This window comes from Natator depressus, chromosome 2 (assembly GCF_965152275.1).
Source record: "Natator depressus isolate rNatDep1 chromosome 2, rNatDep2.hap1, whole genome shotgun sequence".
NCBI classification, from domain to species: domain Eukaryota; kingdom Metazoa; phylum Chordata; order Testudines; family Cheloniidae; genus Natator; species Natator depressus.
The window spans coordinates 34,924,020-34,942,426 of record NC_134235.1 but is presented as its reverse complement, the minus strand read 5'-3'; positions in this window follow the sequence as shown (position 1 = coordinate 34,942,426).

Below are 18,407 nucleotides of genomic sequence, written 5' to 3'. Positions count from 1 at the left end.
AAAATTAAACCCCTCAGGACAACATTCTGCGTCACCCCTAAATGCAGTAGAAAACCAGCCCAGTTTTGCAGCATGGGATGAGGCAGCACAGGTCAACCTGGCAGGAGCCCCATACACTCTCTGTGCCACATCACAGGCTCTGAGTGGCAGCGTGCAGCAGTGTGAGAAATGGGAGAAGAGTGCTCCCAGTGCTTCCTTCAGTATGTAGATCTATTGGCCAAAATCTTCTGAAAAGGGGAAGCATAGAGCTGAGCTGGACAGTACTGCAGCCCTGAGCCTGCAGTAGTAACACTGGAGCAGCGCTGAGTGTGGTCTGGCAGCGGAGAGAGGAGGTCTCTTCCTGGAGCCCTTTACAGAACCACAGTACAAAAGGCTTTTTGTTCAGGCTTTGGCCAAAATTCAAGTGTTTTGCTCTAACAAGCTCTGTACTGTATCTGCTACTTTTCACTAATGAATGACTAAAGGGAGAGTCAATATAGCAGTAAAGAATCCATCCAGCTTTGAGGTCATGAATGCCTCGCAAAGATTGTTTGGTGGGAACTGAATGATGTTGCACTTTACTGGGCACTACACTATGTAGGTATAAATACCAATGAAATCTTTATGAACTTATACATTAGTTTCCAGGCTACATCTCTTGAAGTGTGAGCACTACATTAAGAATATATATTGTTATGCCGGAGGGTGTTGGAAGCTGCCAGCAAGTGTGTGTGATTTATGGGCAATCACAGACCTTGCTGAAGCTGAGGCATGTGCTTGCCACCCTTCGTTCTGGCTAAATGGAAAAAAAGCAATTAAGCTCCTTTAATAGGTAATGTAACCCTTCTGCCTGTCAAAGTGGGCAGCAACAAGGGCTGGGTTAAGTATCTAGGGGTTCCATTCCAATAACACAATGCAAAACTGGCTCGAGCCCCCACCCAGTGACCTGGGACAAATATATACCAGCCCCGCTGGGCGCCTCCAAGAGGCAATACTTCCCCTCTCGCAAGCACATAGTCTGAGTGTAGCAAAAAGCCTTTTAATAACAGAGAGAAATAATGTGGCATTATGCTGGGGAAACACCACCAACAGGATTCATAACACAACCCATGAGCAAAAAACCCACCCCAAGCAAATTGGGGCATGCCCTTTCCCTTTGGTTCTTGAGGCCAGCAACCCAAAGTCCCAAAAGTCCAACAACCCAAAAGTCTCTGTCCCTGGTCAGGGCAGCCCCAGAGTTCAAAAGTTTATCTGCAGAGTTATACCTCCCAACCTGGGTGGAGATGGGGGGGGGGAGTGGGGGTTAAGGGGCACCTTATGTGGTCCAAAGCTGATGGCCCCACCTCTCCATGGGGCTCCGCTCTGCCAGATGCCCCATGAGCTGCTCTAGGCATCCAACAAACTGCTCTGCTCCACCAGCCACTCTGCTCTGCTCGCCGTCCCGCCAACTGCTCTGCTCCACAAGCCGCTCTGGTCGCCATCCCACAAACTGCTCCACCATATATCTTCAGGCTCCCCCACTACTTATCACAACTCTCAGTGGTTTCAGCTCTTAGTAAGTTTAGCTCTTTTGTGATTTCATCTTGTAGTAGAGGAGCCTCAGTGCTGGTGCACCATTAGCCCAGAGTGAAGTCAGCTCAACAGCCTGTAACTAGACTCCTAATGGAATCAAAATTAGCTCTGATATTGCACAGTGGAGAGAGAAAGAAGTGCAATTAGCATGTAAAGCCCTCATCAGGGGGCCCATGCCACCAAGTATTCATACCTGTCCCCAACCTCTCTCAATTCACGGCATTTTGGAACCCATGACCCTTGCCTAGCGAGTGCTACTTAGTTGATGGCGAGTCCCTCCATCATAACAAAAGGCCAAGTACAGTTCCACTGTCCTTGATTCCCATAATCAGGGTAATAAAAATTTATTCTTCCTGCCCCAATAACAGAGACACTGGGAATCCCACAGCAGCCAAAGTGACCATTTGGGCAGCTATGGCCTCATTCTAGGCAGGGTGGGTGTGCCTATGCAAATGAGATCGGCCCCTGATGTTCTTTTCCACAACTTGCCACACCTCACCACCAGCTGTCAGGGTGGAGCTCATCCTGACTCTGCTTACAGTAAGATGGCTGAAATAATCGAAGCCCAAATCAGAGGCTACATGGAAGGCCTGAGCACAGACTAACTCACGGAACATAAGAGGGGTTTCCCTGTGAACTGATTGCAATGCAGGGGGCTAAGGCATTCCTTGGATTGCAGTTGTGTGTGTGTCTGTATCAGAAGCAGAATGCCAGGAGAAAGCAAGAGAAACACTGGTGAACGTGGCTCGGAGAGGAAGCCAAGAGAGAGCTGCTTTTGGGCAGAGTGCTGGTGGGAAAGTCAGGCTTGGATTTGTGAGCAAATAAACTGCCTCCTGTTTTTTGTGCCTATGTTTTCAGGGAAACAGGAACTTATATTCATTCTTTTTAAATAAGCAGGACTGCACCATGGAACCACCTGACTGTCTTCAGTTTCTCCACCTAACAAACAATTGCAAGGCCCTGAATATCGCCTAACCACTCAGACCAAATGAGGCAACAATATGGAACCACTTGTCTATATGCTACATGGTCACAGCATTTGATTTTTGGGGGGTGAGGGGTGTCCATTGGCTTGCTCTTTTCCCCGGTGGCCTTTCCCATTCCCCTCCTCCATCTTACCATTAAACCAAACCAAACCATATATCACCATCTTAATCCTAATAATCCAGCTAATGGGATTGGCATGTGACACTCTCTTACAAACACTGGACCACCTGCCATGTGCTTTGCATGGTTAGGTTGTGTGCAAAGCACTTAGCATTTACACTGCACTGTCCTTCTGCAATGTCACATTAATTATGTGGCTACTCTATTACACGTATATGTACTACAGCTTTAAATGCATTCTTATAGCAATCAGGACAATTAAGTAGCATGAAAATGGTAAAGAATAGTACATTCCCCTCTGGACCAACGGAGCCCTACCATCGTCACCAAATCAGTCACAGAGTTGTTCACACTTGTATACTTTAAAATTAAGTTAAAATGCATTTTATAGAAGATAAATCATGTAACGGTGAAAGAGAATGAAGTTTAAATTGGCATAAAAGTAAGGAAAACTTTAGATTTCCTAGATTCCTTGGGAATTTCTGCAAATTCAGTTAAGGGAGCCTACATAAGCGGCATGTTTGTCCATGATTCTGTCCAACAACTCTGTATTTCTAATGCTCCACTCACCAAAATAACTAGATACCAAGCACAATTAAAAATCTCGCGCATTCATCCACGTGTGTCTATCTTCCCTGGCCTTTCCTTAGTGAGGGTTTATAAACAGGCCTTCTTTAGGGAGAGATTGCTAAGGGAGGAAGAAGGTGCATATATTTTGCCATGCAAGAGATATCCCACATTTAGTAACTATTAATAGAGTAAAGGAGCCACGATCCTGTCAGCAATTGCCTACATAGTTTAAACATCCTTCAACTGAAGAAGTCCTATCTGAACTGCCTGTATCATTATTAACTTTGATGGTATCAACCAACTAGTAACCGACTGACTGATGAGGAAAGGGCCAGTGGCAAGGCTACCATTGGGAATCACTGAACCACTGCCCCCTCCCTGAGTCCAGCCACACACACAAAGGGAAAGTAAAGCACGATCAAATAAATGTATCTTCACTCAGCTCCATTAATTTACCCATGTAGAGTTTGCCAGTGTAAGCTCTGGGCAAGTCAGTTGTGTCCTTATGTGTATTTAGCATTTTACTAAGTCACAAAGACACCATTGGACTTTAGGGAGGGCACCTGCAATGCTGTAAAAAGCCCTGTAACCATAACAGAGGACTAAGGAGGCACAGTCAGAAGTGCCTGTCCTTAATAACAGCATCTGCAACTAAAGTTGGGTTATAGCGTTCGACCTAAAATTTCCTTAGCACTGCTACTGGTGATGTGCTGAGGATGAAATGGGTAGATGAAGGAGCCAGAGATACTAGGTTCAGTGATACCCATTAGGATGACGCTCCAAGGAGGGTTAAACTTGCAGATGACAGAAGCAGATTCATCTAAACGTCTTTTGGTAAACGCACAGGCACTTTCATGGACTGGAAGAAATGATTCATTCAAATGCTGCTGTTTCGTCTTCAACGCTTAGCCAGCCAGTCAGCTGTAGCGATCGTTCGCCATTTGGTGCGTTCCTGCACAACTGCGAAGGCTTGACGGCCTGAGAGTCCAACACTGGAACAGACTTGATGAACCCATGTAATGGGGTGGTCTGCCTATGGGCCGCCTCCACCCCTCGGTTGGTGGAATTTTATCCTGGATGTTACAAGCCGCCCGGAGACTGGCGTTGGCTGGTACGTCTTGTGGCATCTTTGCGACATGTCCGAAAAGTGTAAGGCACCTCCTGTGGACAATGGCCCCAGTAGTCTGCAAACCCGAACAACCATAAATATCTGCATTACAGATGAAGTCATTCCACTTTATGCCCAATATACAACGTTGCCATTTTGTGTGGAAAGCCTTCCAGCTTTGTCCAGTCTGCGCGGCATAGTGGCCATGTTTTACAGCCGTACAACAGTAAGGAGAGGATACAGCTCGAATAAATCCTGAACTTGGTTGTCATACTAAGGTGATGTTGATTCCATATCCATTGTAAACAGTGATGCCAATCTGATGGAGACCCTCCGTGTGAGAATTGGAGGAGCTGCTAAGTATAGAACCCACATAGCAAAAGCTGTAAACTGATTTGACTGTTTCATTTTGAACATCCCAAAGCCTTCCTTATAGCACCACTGCCTGAGCCAACAGTTTGAGCTTGACAGTTGGTGTTACCCACCCCTTTCTTCTTGCCTGCTCATACCCAGGCTCACCCCTCAACCATCCATGAAGATTAATAGGGTCAGCCTTCCCTACGGGCCCTCCATACAGTTTTGGAACCCCGATGTGGCGCTCAGGCCAAAAAGTTTGCCCACCCCTGTTATAAGAGAAACTGAATACAATAAACCCAATCAAATCCTTAAAACCACAACCTTAAGTATCAAAGTAGACACAGTAGCAAGTGTCATGATTTAAGGTTAGTGCTCCTCTTTTCCTTCAGGGAATCCTGGCCAACAGAGTGATTATATTCACTTTAACATGGATATATCTTCAGAATACGAATTGTAAAGTTGAACTCCTTAACTTCTACTTAACAAGTGTTGTGAAAAAGTTATTCAAGGCAGCTTCTACAGATTTAGTGCGTTTTCTTCAGTACCTCCATCTAGAAGGTATTTATTTTTGCAGTAGAAGCAGAAGTGGTGGGGTTATTATATACCAGTGCTAGAGGACTAACCACAATGCATTGGGGATCAAGTCATCTATCCCAAGATAGCTAGAAGTAAACACCACACATTTTGAAGATTAGGCTGCAGCAAGACAAACTATAGGAAGCGTATATTTGCATTAAAATGCAATGGTACTGTGAAATTGCTTTAGGCACGTTAGGAAACAGGAGTGCCTCAACAAATGTCAGTTACTATTCTACAACAGTGTTCTCCTCCACAACACTTAAGTTTAAATGTGGTCTTGACTTAACTTCAACTATAAACAAAATTTAGGCAAGAAGTTAGTTCTATCTGACTTCAAAAATAGTTCCTCCCATCTACTGCTGGGGGAATTCTGGGCCACTGAGCATGCAGAGACTTCATGTCCCCCGCAGATTTCTTTGCTTCTCTGCAGAAAAATGACTCTCTGATGGGGGAAGCAAAGGGAAGCGACAAGAGGGGTCATGCAACCCCCACCCCCCCAACCCCAGGCGCCAGCAAAAAAAAAAAATTGGGAGTTCCACACTACTGACATACCATCACATCAGATATTTTTGCATATTAGACACATTCATTTCCTTATTTCACAGTTGAGTATGGTCCATTGCATGTATATTCATAGTAGAAAAGGTGCAGGGCCCAAGTTTAATAGAGAACAGTTTGATGATCATAATCGTGTCAGCTTCCTTCTCCAGGTAGAATCTAACTGAAGTGTCAGCTTCCTTCTCAAGGGGACAGGTAGAATCTAACTGAAGATCACCAGAGCCTCCATGTCTTTAAGTGTCTTCCGCAGCCTGGCATAGTCTCCCTTGATGTGTTCCAGTGAGAATCTAGCTGTGTCATTTGTTCCCACATGAAGGACGATCAGATCCACATCCCATATCTTAGCTCCCAGCAGACAGAACACCCTTCTGTTCTGTGGATCAGCCCTGGTGACAGGCCTGTCTGCTCTTCTTAGTAGGAAGTCACCAGTCATATAGACCTTCTTCCTGGTGGTGGTGTGATTCTCCAGTCTTCCTCCTGTTCTTTCTGGCTGCAAGTCCTTTTGTCTTTTGTTCTCTTTTGAAATCTTCTACAAATCATCCTCCATCCTCCTGGGGCTCCAAAATCTGTCTATCTCCATTGACTCTTCCTGTAGCACTAGCCGCTTTTCTCTTTTTTCTTCTGTTACTGCCTTCTGTGCCACTCAGGGCCATCTTTACCCATACGCAAAGTATGCAGCTACGTAGGGCAGCTGCGTGCCACTCTAGCCCCTGCTCCGCCTCTTCCCCATGGCCCCTTCCCCAGCCCCGCCCCCACTCCAGCCCTTCCCCAAAGCCCCCTCTCCTGCTCCGCCCCGCCTCTTCCCGCCCCCACCCCACACCCACTCCCCTGAGGACTGCAGCAGGGCTGGGCCTGCACTCACTGGCGGACTATATTGCTGTCTTTAATTCTGATCCCAGCTACCCTGAAGCTTGTCTCTCCCGTACATATTATTATTACTGTGTATATCCTCTATTGAGCTTCCTATTTGCCTCTAAGGTGCCACAAGTCCTCCTTTTCTTTTTGTGGATACAGACTAACACGGCTGCTAGTGAAGACCCGCTAAGTCGATCACAAAGCACTCTCTGGTCGACTCCGGTAGTCCAGTTCCCCAAGAAGAGTAAGGTAAGTCAATGCAGTGCAGTGCATACACCACAGTAAGTCAACCTAAGTTATGTCATCTCCAGATATGTTATTCACACAGCTGGAATAGCGTAACTTAGGCTGACTTAGCCCCGTAGTGTAGACAAGCACTAAAACTCACTCCGGGCCATCCTGGCTATTTGTGAACCCAGGTCGCGCAGCCCAGGCTAGCATTCTAACCACTGAAACCACAATGAAACACTGTTTGTAACATAGCATGAGACAGCTCCTCCCCTAAAAGCTTACAGTGCAATTAGGCAAGACAAAGATTAGGAGGGAAAATAGAAGTGAAATAAGTTTTCCACGGTAACATGGGAGATGAGTGGTAGAGCCGGAAGAAGAACCCAGGCATCCTAGTTCCCAGTCCAGTGCCCTGTCTGTTAGAGCACACAAGCTGCTCTCATATCTCATCTTATTTTTTCTACCATGCCCAAATCTCAGCATTTCTTTCTCCCTCTGCTTTCGAGTGTTATTTTCACTTTGAAACCGTATCATTTTATCTCCATGATACACTTTGGGTGCGGCTGGTATGAAAGACATTCTCTGGAATAACCTTCTACTGCAGTTTTGCATCAGGAGTGAAGGAGTTCTCACAGTTCTTCTCTTTTCAAGAAAGTCACAGTCTGTGTGAGAGAAACAGCAACTCTGACACCTTGAGGATGGAAGAGGCAACACTTCTGAGCAGAGAAAGTTAGATGCAAAACATGTATACTTATTAAAGGCTGATATATAGTTTAATTTAAATCATTATACATGCATTTACACTTTTAAAATACGCTTTTATTTTTCTATATGGATGAAGAACTCTTGGCAAATCAAAAAAATGTTTTACATGCAAACAAGAGGCTCAGTACAACCCATCTGAACAGAAAGATTTATAACACATGAGCTCATCCATCTGGCTAATATGGGTTTTGAGAGGAGTAGCTGGAGTTTATTTTGTTAACTCATGAGTGGCTTATTACATTTCCTTAAAGGTTGTGTCCTGTGCATGTGCATTTTTAATGCTTTGGTAATAGATCAACTCTAACAAGTACAGCAGACTTTTGCATCCTCAAAAATGCCTCCTACAGTTAAAACACAGTTGGAATCACCTTTTCTCTGATCCTCACTTGGTTTAAAAAAAATGAATTAAAACAATTTTGGCAGGCGTCAGGATTTTGACCTCCCCTTCCCCACAACCAGTGAAACTTCCACCAGATGACAACTAGGGCTCCTTCATGGCATCAGCTAGAGGAGCTGTCCAACTGTCAAACAAAAATGTTTTTAAGCAGCCGTAGGACAGAGTGAAGAGGACTTGAGGGCCCCTGTAGGAAGGATGGTTATGGGGGATGGAGAAGTCAAACACCTCTGGTCTAAAAGTGCAAATGTCATCATACAATGTGGGGCTTATTTCTAAATAGTAACTGGGGACTCTGCTCCCATGCTCACAGATTTACATATTTTTAAAAGATACCCATAGGGGTCTGCTAGTGGCCTTGACCCTTTACTTGTATCTAAAGAGTCCAGACTGGCATGGCAAATAAGGCTTGAGACTAAGGCCATGTCTTATATCAAACATAACCAAAAAAAAAACTTGAAAAAAACACCCCCTGAGTGACATAAGTTTCGCTGGCATAAATGGTAGCGTGCACAGTGCTATGTCCGTGGGGGAGCGTCTCCCACCAACATAGCTACTGCGGCTTATTGAGGCGCTTTTATTATGAGTGGCTACACGAGCAATCTTACAGTGGCGCAGCTGCATCGGTACCGCCACGGCCTAAAATACCACCACTTCCTCCACATCCAACTGTCTCAAAAACTGCAAGAGAGCTAGTTTAATTTCTAAGGCCTACCAAGCAGACCCTATAGAAACATACACACACAAATATAGGAGCGAGAGAAGCCCGTGTAACATTGCTATTTAACATACAGTATTTATGCCTGGTTTTACGCCTCATGCTGAACTTTAGGAGTGCTCAAGCCCTCACATGAGTTATGCTGGCAGAATCATCTTTCCCTGAAAGGTCATACCCCCACGCCTGGGCACAAACCCAGTGCTGGACTCACTGATGCCCAGGAAAGCTCTGCTAGAGTAAACAATGCAGGATGAGCCACAACATATTTAGTTTGAAATAGATTAAACCGTGAGTACCTTGCTCTGTAGACAAAAACTGTATGGCATGATATTGCTTGAGATACAGTATCATGGAATTAAACACTATCATGATAGACATCTGCACACGGAGACAGGCCAAGTTAAGGCTGTGTAGTCCAGCCTAATTTTGTAGAACCAGAATATTTCATTATCATAGTGTTGAGGGAGAAGGGGGGTGGGAATTTTGTCCCTGAGGCACAGAGCTTCCTGAGCTGCTGTAGGTGGTACAGTTTACACACCGCCCCTTGCTCAGGATTGTGCCTGAAGGCACAGTCTAGAAAGCATAGTTGTTTACAGACAGTGGTCAGCACTAAAATGTCAACATTTCCCAACAGCTTCTGCAGTTTCCTTCTATACCTTACGAGGGCTTAAATTCTCAATGATTATTTCCCGGATTCCTGCCCCCCATTAGGGCTCAGGGCTTTAGCCCTGCGGGGGGTCAGGGGAGGGACGGGAGTACCAAGGCTTTGGGCTTTAGCCCCACAGGGGTGGGGGGACTCCAGGGCTTGGAGCTTTAGCCAGGCTTCCACAGCTTTGAAAATATTTACCAGAGCTCCACTCTGCTGGGCTCTGGTTGAATTTAAGCCCTGTACATGACCAATCGTTCCTCAGGTTCCCTCCCAAGATTTAAGCGGTGATGAACACAATCTATAAGTACTTACACTGCGGAAGAAATTTCTGATTGATAGCAGATGCCTCTTTAACCTAGCAGGAAAAAAAGGCATCACAAGCTCCAATGTCCGGAAGCTGAAGCTAGAATAATTCAGACTTGAAATGCAGCACACATTTTTAACAGTGAGGATAATTAGTCATTGGACCACTTTACATAAGGCCATGTTGGATTTTCCATCACCTGAAGTCTTTAAATCAGGATGAGCTGTCCATGTAAAGACATAGTATAGTTCAAACAGAAGCCAGGAAGGGGAGGGGGGGTTTAATGGCCTGTGTTATACAGGAGGTAAGACTTGATGATCTTAGTGGTACCTTCTCACCTTCAAATCTATTAATCCATATTGAAAAGTGAAAAATTACAGGAAATAACTACAGTATTCCAAACACCTTTGTGCACAGATATTGGTAAACAATGACTTTTTAATTGTAATTTCTGTGTGTGTGTGATTGCACATATGTAAATATACACTATTTATAAAGCTGGTGGATTAGGCTGAAATGTCAGTTCCCATATCTTCCTATATTTTCTGTCTCACCACCTTCTAAAATCAGCTCAAAACATCTCTCTCGCCTATTTTCTCTCTTCCTCTGCTGTTACCTTTCATTTGAGCTGGTGAAATGTATTATTTAACTCTGCCACATATTTTTTGTTTGACAGACACTGTGCATAAGAAGGGGGTGGATCCTACAAACAGTCCCTTTGATTTCAGCACAAGCTATGAATACAGAGAGCTAGCATGAGCAGGCCCTGAAGTTGTGTTGTATTATTGAAATCAATTTAACATATGTACCTGAGGAGCCAAGTTTGAAAATATCTGGGTGAAACCCTGGCCCCATTGAAGTCAATGGCAAAATGCCTATTGATTACAGGACTTCACTCGCTGGGTTTTGTACACTGAATTTTAAGCATTATTAGGCCAGAGTAATCATGTATACTAGGGGTCAGCAACCTTTCAGAAGTGGTGTGCTGAGTCTTCATTTTTATTCACTCTAATTTAAGGTTTTGCATGCCAGTAATACATTTTAACATTTTTAGAAGGTCTCATTCTATAAGTCTTTAATATATAACTAAACTATTGTTGTATGTAAAGTAAATAAGGTTTTTAAAATGTTTAAGAAATTCATTTAAAATTAAGTTAAATGGCCAGGACCCAGGCAGTGTGAATGCCACTGAAAACCAGCTCATGTGCCACCTTTGGCACACGTGCCATAGGTTGCCTAGCCCCGATGTATACATTTGGAAGGGGCAAAAATGTACAAGGATTTTTTGTCATTTTATTAATTATTTTTTATAATTATTATTATTATTATGATCCACAAAAGAGGGCTTTGCCTGCTTGCCTTTCATGGGCAAACCCCCCCTCTTCTGCCCCCAACTTCAGTAACTGTATCCAGGGGAGTTTTTGTGAAAGGAAGAATTGCAGGAGTGAGGCCCAAACCATACACGTGGATGTCAAACACAATGGGCACAAAGCCACCCTGGTGTCACATCAGCAAGTGGGATCTGGCCCAGTGTACTATAAACAGCACGTAAATCGTTTCTGTTGGCTTAAGGCAGAGCAGTGTAAAGTATTTCCATAAAAGTTTTATACCCTGCTTTTAAATCACTGCTGACAACAGGGGCTGAGTGCAATTTATTTTCTATACTAAAGCCTATTGGACTACTTCAGAATTTAGGAAATGTCCCTTGGAGATCCCCGTGATTCCCAGACTGGATGCGCAGTAGCAGCAGAGTAGTAGGCCTCCTGGAGAAGCTTTTACCCTGCAGAAGACTGACAGTGATTGATATGGTGGGATATTTGCACTGAGTGTGTGAACCATGCTGCCTGAGTCTGCAAGGGCCCTACAGCGCTTAAGGGAAAGGGAGAGTTATTACAGGCTTAAAGTGTGTCTGGGTTATGCACTGTACAGTGGCAGGAAATCAAAACATGGTTTTATCTCCAGGAGATGCCTTCCACTTCCTACTGACGCCTCACAATAAATTCTTCTTTTAATGGTGCTTTGGATCTTCTTCCTTTTCACTCACCCAGGAAAGGGAAAATTACAACTTATCTCTATTTTTTGTTTCTTGAGAATTAGTTCTGAGGGCACTACACTGCTTGTGCTTAAGCTCTCTGTTTGTCCTTGCAGAGGACAGAGTTTTGCACGTGAGGATTAGTTCATACCACTGCAGATCTCAGCGTGATTAAAAGAAAAAAAGAAAAAACAAAACCCCACTCCAATAGATGCTTATACTAAGTGTCATTAACTCACAATAGCACCTACAAAGACCACAGCCTACCTGCAGCCTCTCTCCTAACATGTGTATCCTCGTAGCCTCCTTTCCCTGCCCCTATATGGCAATTCACAGCAGTCACACTCCCAGGCACATGATGAGCAGCTCAGCATTGAGCTTCAGGTTTGATTATTGTTTTCTTCAAGTGCAACACTCCATAAAAAGTGGTGGACAGTCCACATGCTCAGCCATTATAGTGCTTCACTGCAAAGACTTCCACTGAGTTGTGTTTCAACCACTGCCTTTCATAGCTAACCGAAAGCATTTTACTGTACAATATAGTAAGGAAATCTGGCTGTGCTCAAGGTATGGAACACAAAAGGTTATGGATAAAAGAAACATAGAAAGAACATGGAACGTGCATCTGAACTGCTAATGCTGGCTTTGGGCCCACAAGGCACAAGCTCATAATGTCAAGGAGAATGTTTTTTTATGAGTAATGCATATCCAGCCATGTTGAGATAAGTGGAAACCACTATAGACCAATCGGTAGGATGAAAAAGAAAAAGCAGGTGAGCTACACTGATGCAGAAGGAGCTCTGAGGAACCTAAATCTGCTCTCACTTTCCCACATTTTATGTAAAATGGGTCTATCCCAACAAATTATTTCACCAACCTTCCCCAAACTCCCTAGGCTGCCTTTTCTTTGTGCTGTGATTGTGGTCAACAGGCATTTGCTATCATGTAGAGCAGCTGCTAGTGTGTAAGGAGGTAGGAAATGACTAAAGAGAGCAAAGGTCACCCTCGCTGTGTTGGCTGGTGGAGCTCAGTGGCTGCTGAGAAGAACAAAGAGCTACAAGCTGCAGTTAAAGGGCAAGCTCTTGTTCCTGTGTGTTTATACATTTACATAACAAGACTAAAATAATGTAACCATTGAACACAAACTCTACTAGTTTTAATGGGAAAATCAACACAGCTAAAACCAAACATTTTGCAGGCAGACCCAAAAATGCTAAGAATAACTGAACTATTCATGGTATTACAAAGTAATCTGACAAAGATTTGCAAAACCCCAACCATCCCAATTTTTTTTTTTTTTGCCCTTTTTTGTGTCTTTCAGATTGACACAGGAAACTGCACTGTACATCTGGAACCTGATCCTGTTCCCACTGAAATCACTTGGGTCTTTCTCTGATTCACCGAATGGGAAGTGGATTAGGCCCCTAGAGAGGTAGGTATTTCTTCCCCAGGATGAGGCTCAAATGAACAAGATACATATTCTCTTCTGCAAATTATACTGAAGTTCTGGCAGAAATGAATCCATGCATTCAAACTGCCCCGACACTTACGCAGCAGGTCACCCTTGGTCTCAGCATGATCAAAGGTAACAGTTACATACAGACCAAGGTTTTTAAACTTGGGTGCTCAAAGTTATGCATCTAAAGCCTTATTTAGGCACCTAACTGTAAGTGGTCTGATTTTCAGAGAAGCCAGGCAACTCCAGTCCCTATTGACTTTAGTGGGAACGCTAGGGTTCTCAGCAGCTTTAAAAGTCAGCCATCTATTTAGGTGTCTAAGTAGGCATTAAGACTCCCACAATGTATGAAACAGAAACAGGCTTCTCTTCAGCATGCATTTGTTAATGTTCACTTTTCAGAAATATAATGTATTACTTCCCAGTGTTCAACTAATGGCATAATAGTGGCTCCTGATCTAGCCTTTGTAACAGTGCGTGCCTGCTCCCATATAGCTCTCACGGCTATCAGCAAAGCACAGCCAGTGGATTGTCTGTAGCCTTATCTTGCATTGTGATTTCATCAGATCTCACAAGATGAGCAGGGTCAGGCCAAGTGAGATGCCCAAGGATGGGATGGAAGGGGAGCTCTGAGCAATGGTACAGGAAAGTGGCACTGGTGGTGTAGTGTATGGTATGCTCTCCACCACATCATTATTGAACCACTGCCCGAGCACGGAGATAGGCATACTATTCAGCTGAAGGAGCTGGAGTTTTTTGTTGTGGTTGTTCTTGTTTGTTTCTAGACACAACACCATATTGAAGTCCTGGCCATTTTTGGTAATTAAACAGTCTACATCACTCTGTGTGAGTGCTCGTGTTAATCCTGGTGGTGCCCTGGACAAATTTCAATTTACATAATTACATACTCCCTTCTGAAAGTCCCCATGAAGTTTTAGTTGAGAATGGTATTAGTCATTATCTGTCCTGAACTGGTGTTTAATGTTGTGAGGTGCTATAGAACCATCACCCTGATTCATTTACCACACTGTGCCTGCCATGTCTAGCAGACATTTGTAAGAGTTAAGCATGTCCACTATTATATAGGCGCTATTAAAAAAAAAAATCATTAAAATCAGTGCGTCATGCGACTTGCCAAATTACTGCCATTATTTCCTATACTTAGGCCTGGGCCAAAGCCCATTGACTTCAATGGGCTTTGGGTCAGGCTCTTAGAACATGAAATCTGGCAGTATTTAACAACCAGGAGTGAAATATTGCTATTAAGCGGAATCCACCTTAATACAATTCAATATGGCCTTCCACTAGTGATCAAAAAAAGAATCCCCATGGCTATGTGTGGGCCCTGGAATAGACATTTTAGAAATATGTTCACATTGTTGGTATTTAGTAATAATTTCAATATTTGTTTATCATTGTATGTATTTTCGTTAATGGGGATATAAATTATATAAGAAGAGAAATGGGAGATGCCCCTTAAAGTGTAGCGGCAGGCTGACTGGGTTACTGCAGAGGCTGGAGCACTCAGACAACGTGCTGCTGCGGCAGCAAGAGGAGGCTGGCCTGGCGCTGGAAATTGGGGAGGTCTCTGTCTGCAAGAAGCACCTAAAGCAAAAGGCTTCAATTCCCAGAATAATTAATGTTCTCTCTGAAAAACTGAATCCTATCATTAAGGGTGTAACAAATTTGAACGTCCTACTAAGCTTATTTGTTCGGGGCCCTTTTGAAGGAATGCTATTGAGCAGGCCACAAAATGGCCGTGACTGAAAGCTTGCTGCTTGAGACTGAGAGCTGCCTGTGTCTCCTGGCTATGTGGGAGATCCCGACTGTGACTAAATGGCTGCAAATTGCCGGGCAAAAGCCACGGAGGTTTGATCCAGTATAATCTGCAGCCTTTAGCAGGTGAATCTGTTAGCTCACTGGAAGATGAGGCAATGTCTATATTACTTCATCAGAATGATCACAGGATCTGATTCAGAAAGAGAAGGGCAGACCAGATCCAGAAACGGCTAAACAGGAAAACCCCACTCAGGCATGGAAATCAGAACTGGAAACAGGTAGAGCTGCAGCATCAAAAAAACAACAGAGCAATTTGGAGCTAAACTGATGAAAATTGAATCAGTGCAACCTATTGAAAATTGAGGTAATATGGGAACGCACCCTCGGATCCAGCAAAATCTGCAATCAGTATTTAGGAAAGATTTCAGAATTACAGGACAGATTGGTGATTCCACACAAAAGGACAAATTCAGTTTAGTAAGTCTGGAATACCAAATTGAAAATGGATTAAAGAAGGGTTATTGAGAGCCAGACATTATAGAAGATGTACAGTCAGCCCAGGATTAAAACTCCCAAGTTATCTGGAGGGCAAATGTGATCTCACATTGCCCAAGCAAAGGCAGATTCTATGAGCACATTATCGTGGGAAAAAAAGCCACCAATCTCTATCAGAAATTGATTAAGGCCGTTCAAGAACCCAAAAAGACTCCACTGGATTTCCTGGCATATGCCATGGATCTTCATCACAAAATTATCTTAAACATCAAGAAGATGAAATCTAACTAAAATAAACTGAACTGGTCCAAAGTCAGTTTCTATAGTCTATAGGGACGGGTATGCACAATGAGAATATGACAGTGTAGTGGCAGGATTTTAGAATTGCACTATAAGAATTAATGTATAATTTGATTTCATCCTGCTAGTCACCCCCATTTGAATAGCAGAAAGGAATGACCCTCTGGGACTATGAGATTCTGTTTTCCCATATGCATTACAAATTGGGCCCTCTTTAGTTCTTTGTTTTAAGGTTCAGTTAGTAAGAGACAGGATTCTGTATTGTGTCTATGTTAAGTAAATTAGAGAAACATTGAAGGTCTGGGTCTCAATGTAAATTGTCTTGGTTATTGATTGTAAAACTTAGCAAGGTTTAATTTGCAATGCCTTTTTGCTCGATATAAAATACTACTGTTTGTATTCTCAAAGTCTCTGTAAAAGAGACTGTTTGGTCTCTGTAAGAGACTGCTTGTGAGAATGAGGAATGCATGCATCAGGAAAAGATAAGGTCTGAAGGCCATTGTTAACCAGGTGGTCAAGAAAGGAGGAGCAAAGACACTTATCGGGATTTGTTGTCACCAAAGAACCATCAACGCGTATCCATGATTGAGGAAGGGCAAACTGACAACCCTGAGCTGAAGGCTGGCACCCCTAAAGACAATTGATTAAATTGAAACCAGGACAGGATGACCCTCTCAGAGGTGTTTTGGAATGGTAACACCAATCAAGGAGTAACCAGTCAGAAACTGACACAGCAAAAATCTATAGACTTCAACATAGAAAAAGGACTATAAGAACAGGGTGCTTTGCCATGGGACTTTGGGTTCGTCTTGCCACACTTCAGGAGCATCGGATCGCGACCAACAGAGCCCTGCTCCCCTCAGCGTCCAATCTGGCTGGCCACTAGATTGATCCAGACTCTGGACTGGTAACGATAAACATCAACTGGCAGGACTGTGTGTGTGTGTGTGTGATTGAAAAGCATATGCTAACTGTTGTATTCTCAATAAATGTGGTGTGCTACCTTCTTCGCTATAAAGATCCCGTGTCCTTCTTATAAGTAGAACAACAGGAAAAAAAATAAGTGGATTGGGGCAACTGAGGCCATTATAGGTAAATGCTATGCCATCTCTTTTGAGAAAAGGAGAAACTGAAAATGTCACCGCTGTCAAAGAACATAAATTGCCAAAGTCATTAGTTACTCAAGTGGGAAAGAACAATGAAGCAATCCAACATATAGCAATTGAAATAGTTGTGTTCACAAAGACCATGATCTCAGGGAAGACCTCTAGTAATTCCCCGAATTATGCTAACCAGAGAGGACAAATGCAAAAGAATTTTCAGAAATGCTGTCAAAATTGCCAGTTGGGGAAACTCAACTGAAAGATGCAATTGCTGCTACAAGTGTTATAGCAGTGCACACTGGCCGAGAAGATGGCAAGGGTAAGGTCAATAGTAGCAATCAGGAAATGAGAGAGGGTCACAGCCAGAGGGAAAGGGCGTGATCAATCCAAAACAGAAGCTCCAGTATACTTGCTCCGTTAGCCAACATAAGGGAATGAAAGACAGTTCAAAGTGTTTTCACGAAATGTATTGTTCAAGAGACTGTCAAATGCAGCACTGGAGAAAACATAAAATAACCTGTCAAATCCAGCAAGGTTCCACAGAGAACAGTAATAAGTTATCGAACCCTGAGGCTCATCAAAGCTTTAATGTAGGTGCTCCTAGAGAGCCAGGAAAACTTGCCAAGTTAGTTTGAAAGAACTATTTAGTGTGGTGTTATCTCAATGACAAGAAAGTAACAGCATTACGGGACACAGGTGCCCAGGTATCCATGACTGATTAAAAAAAAAAATGGAAAGAGGACCATCTCCCAAGGCTAGACATAAGACCCACTGAAGAATTGTTAGATACTGAAGGGAGACTAGATATAAAAGCAGTGAATGACACCAAAGTTCCTTTTGAAGAATGGTTTGAAATAGAATTCTGCTTATCAAGATCTACTACCAATCATGCAACTAAGAAAAATGTCCCTATGCTGGTGACATGGGAAGATGGAGCAACCTGTAATAGGTTTCCATGTCACTGTAGAGATTATCAAGACTAATGCCCCTTTCTCACCTTGTGTGCAACTCTTAACCTTGGCACTTCAGACAGAGTTAAATCAAGCAAAAACTATAGTTAATGTCATACAGCAGAAAGACAAAAGGACAGCGGATATTTGCACATGAAGAAAGAAACAGGAGATACCACTCTTCTGAGAGGACAAGATGCTGAAGTGAAGTGTATAGCAAGAACCAATTGCACAGAGGGAAACTTTTATTCCAAAGGAAACAGCACCCTGGCCTGAAGGACCAGATATTACAGAACAGCTAATATGTGTCCCAAAAGGAAACTCTCATCAGATTGGAGTGAATGTCACTAAACATGGTATCAATTTAAAAAGGAGAACCATAATAGGACGATTACAGCTGATCACTGCTATCTGTCTTATCCAATTACCACAGGAGCCAGGAAGTGGGCCCCCATTGAAACACTGGAATGAACCTCCCCATGAACATTTTAATAACCAATCAACAATGCTGGCCAAGCATAAAGATACATTACAAACCCCTAGTGAAGT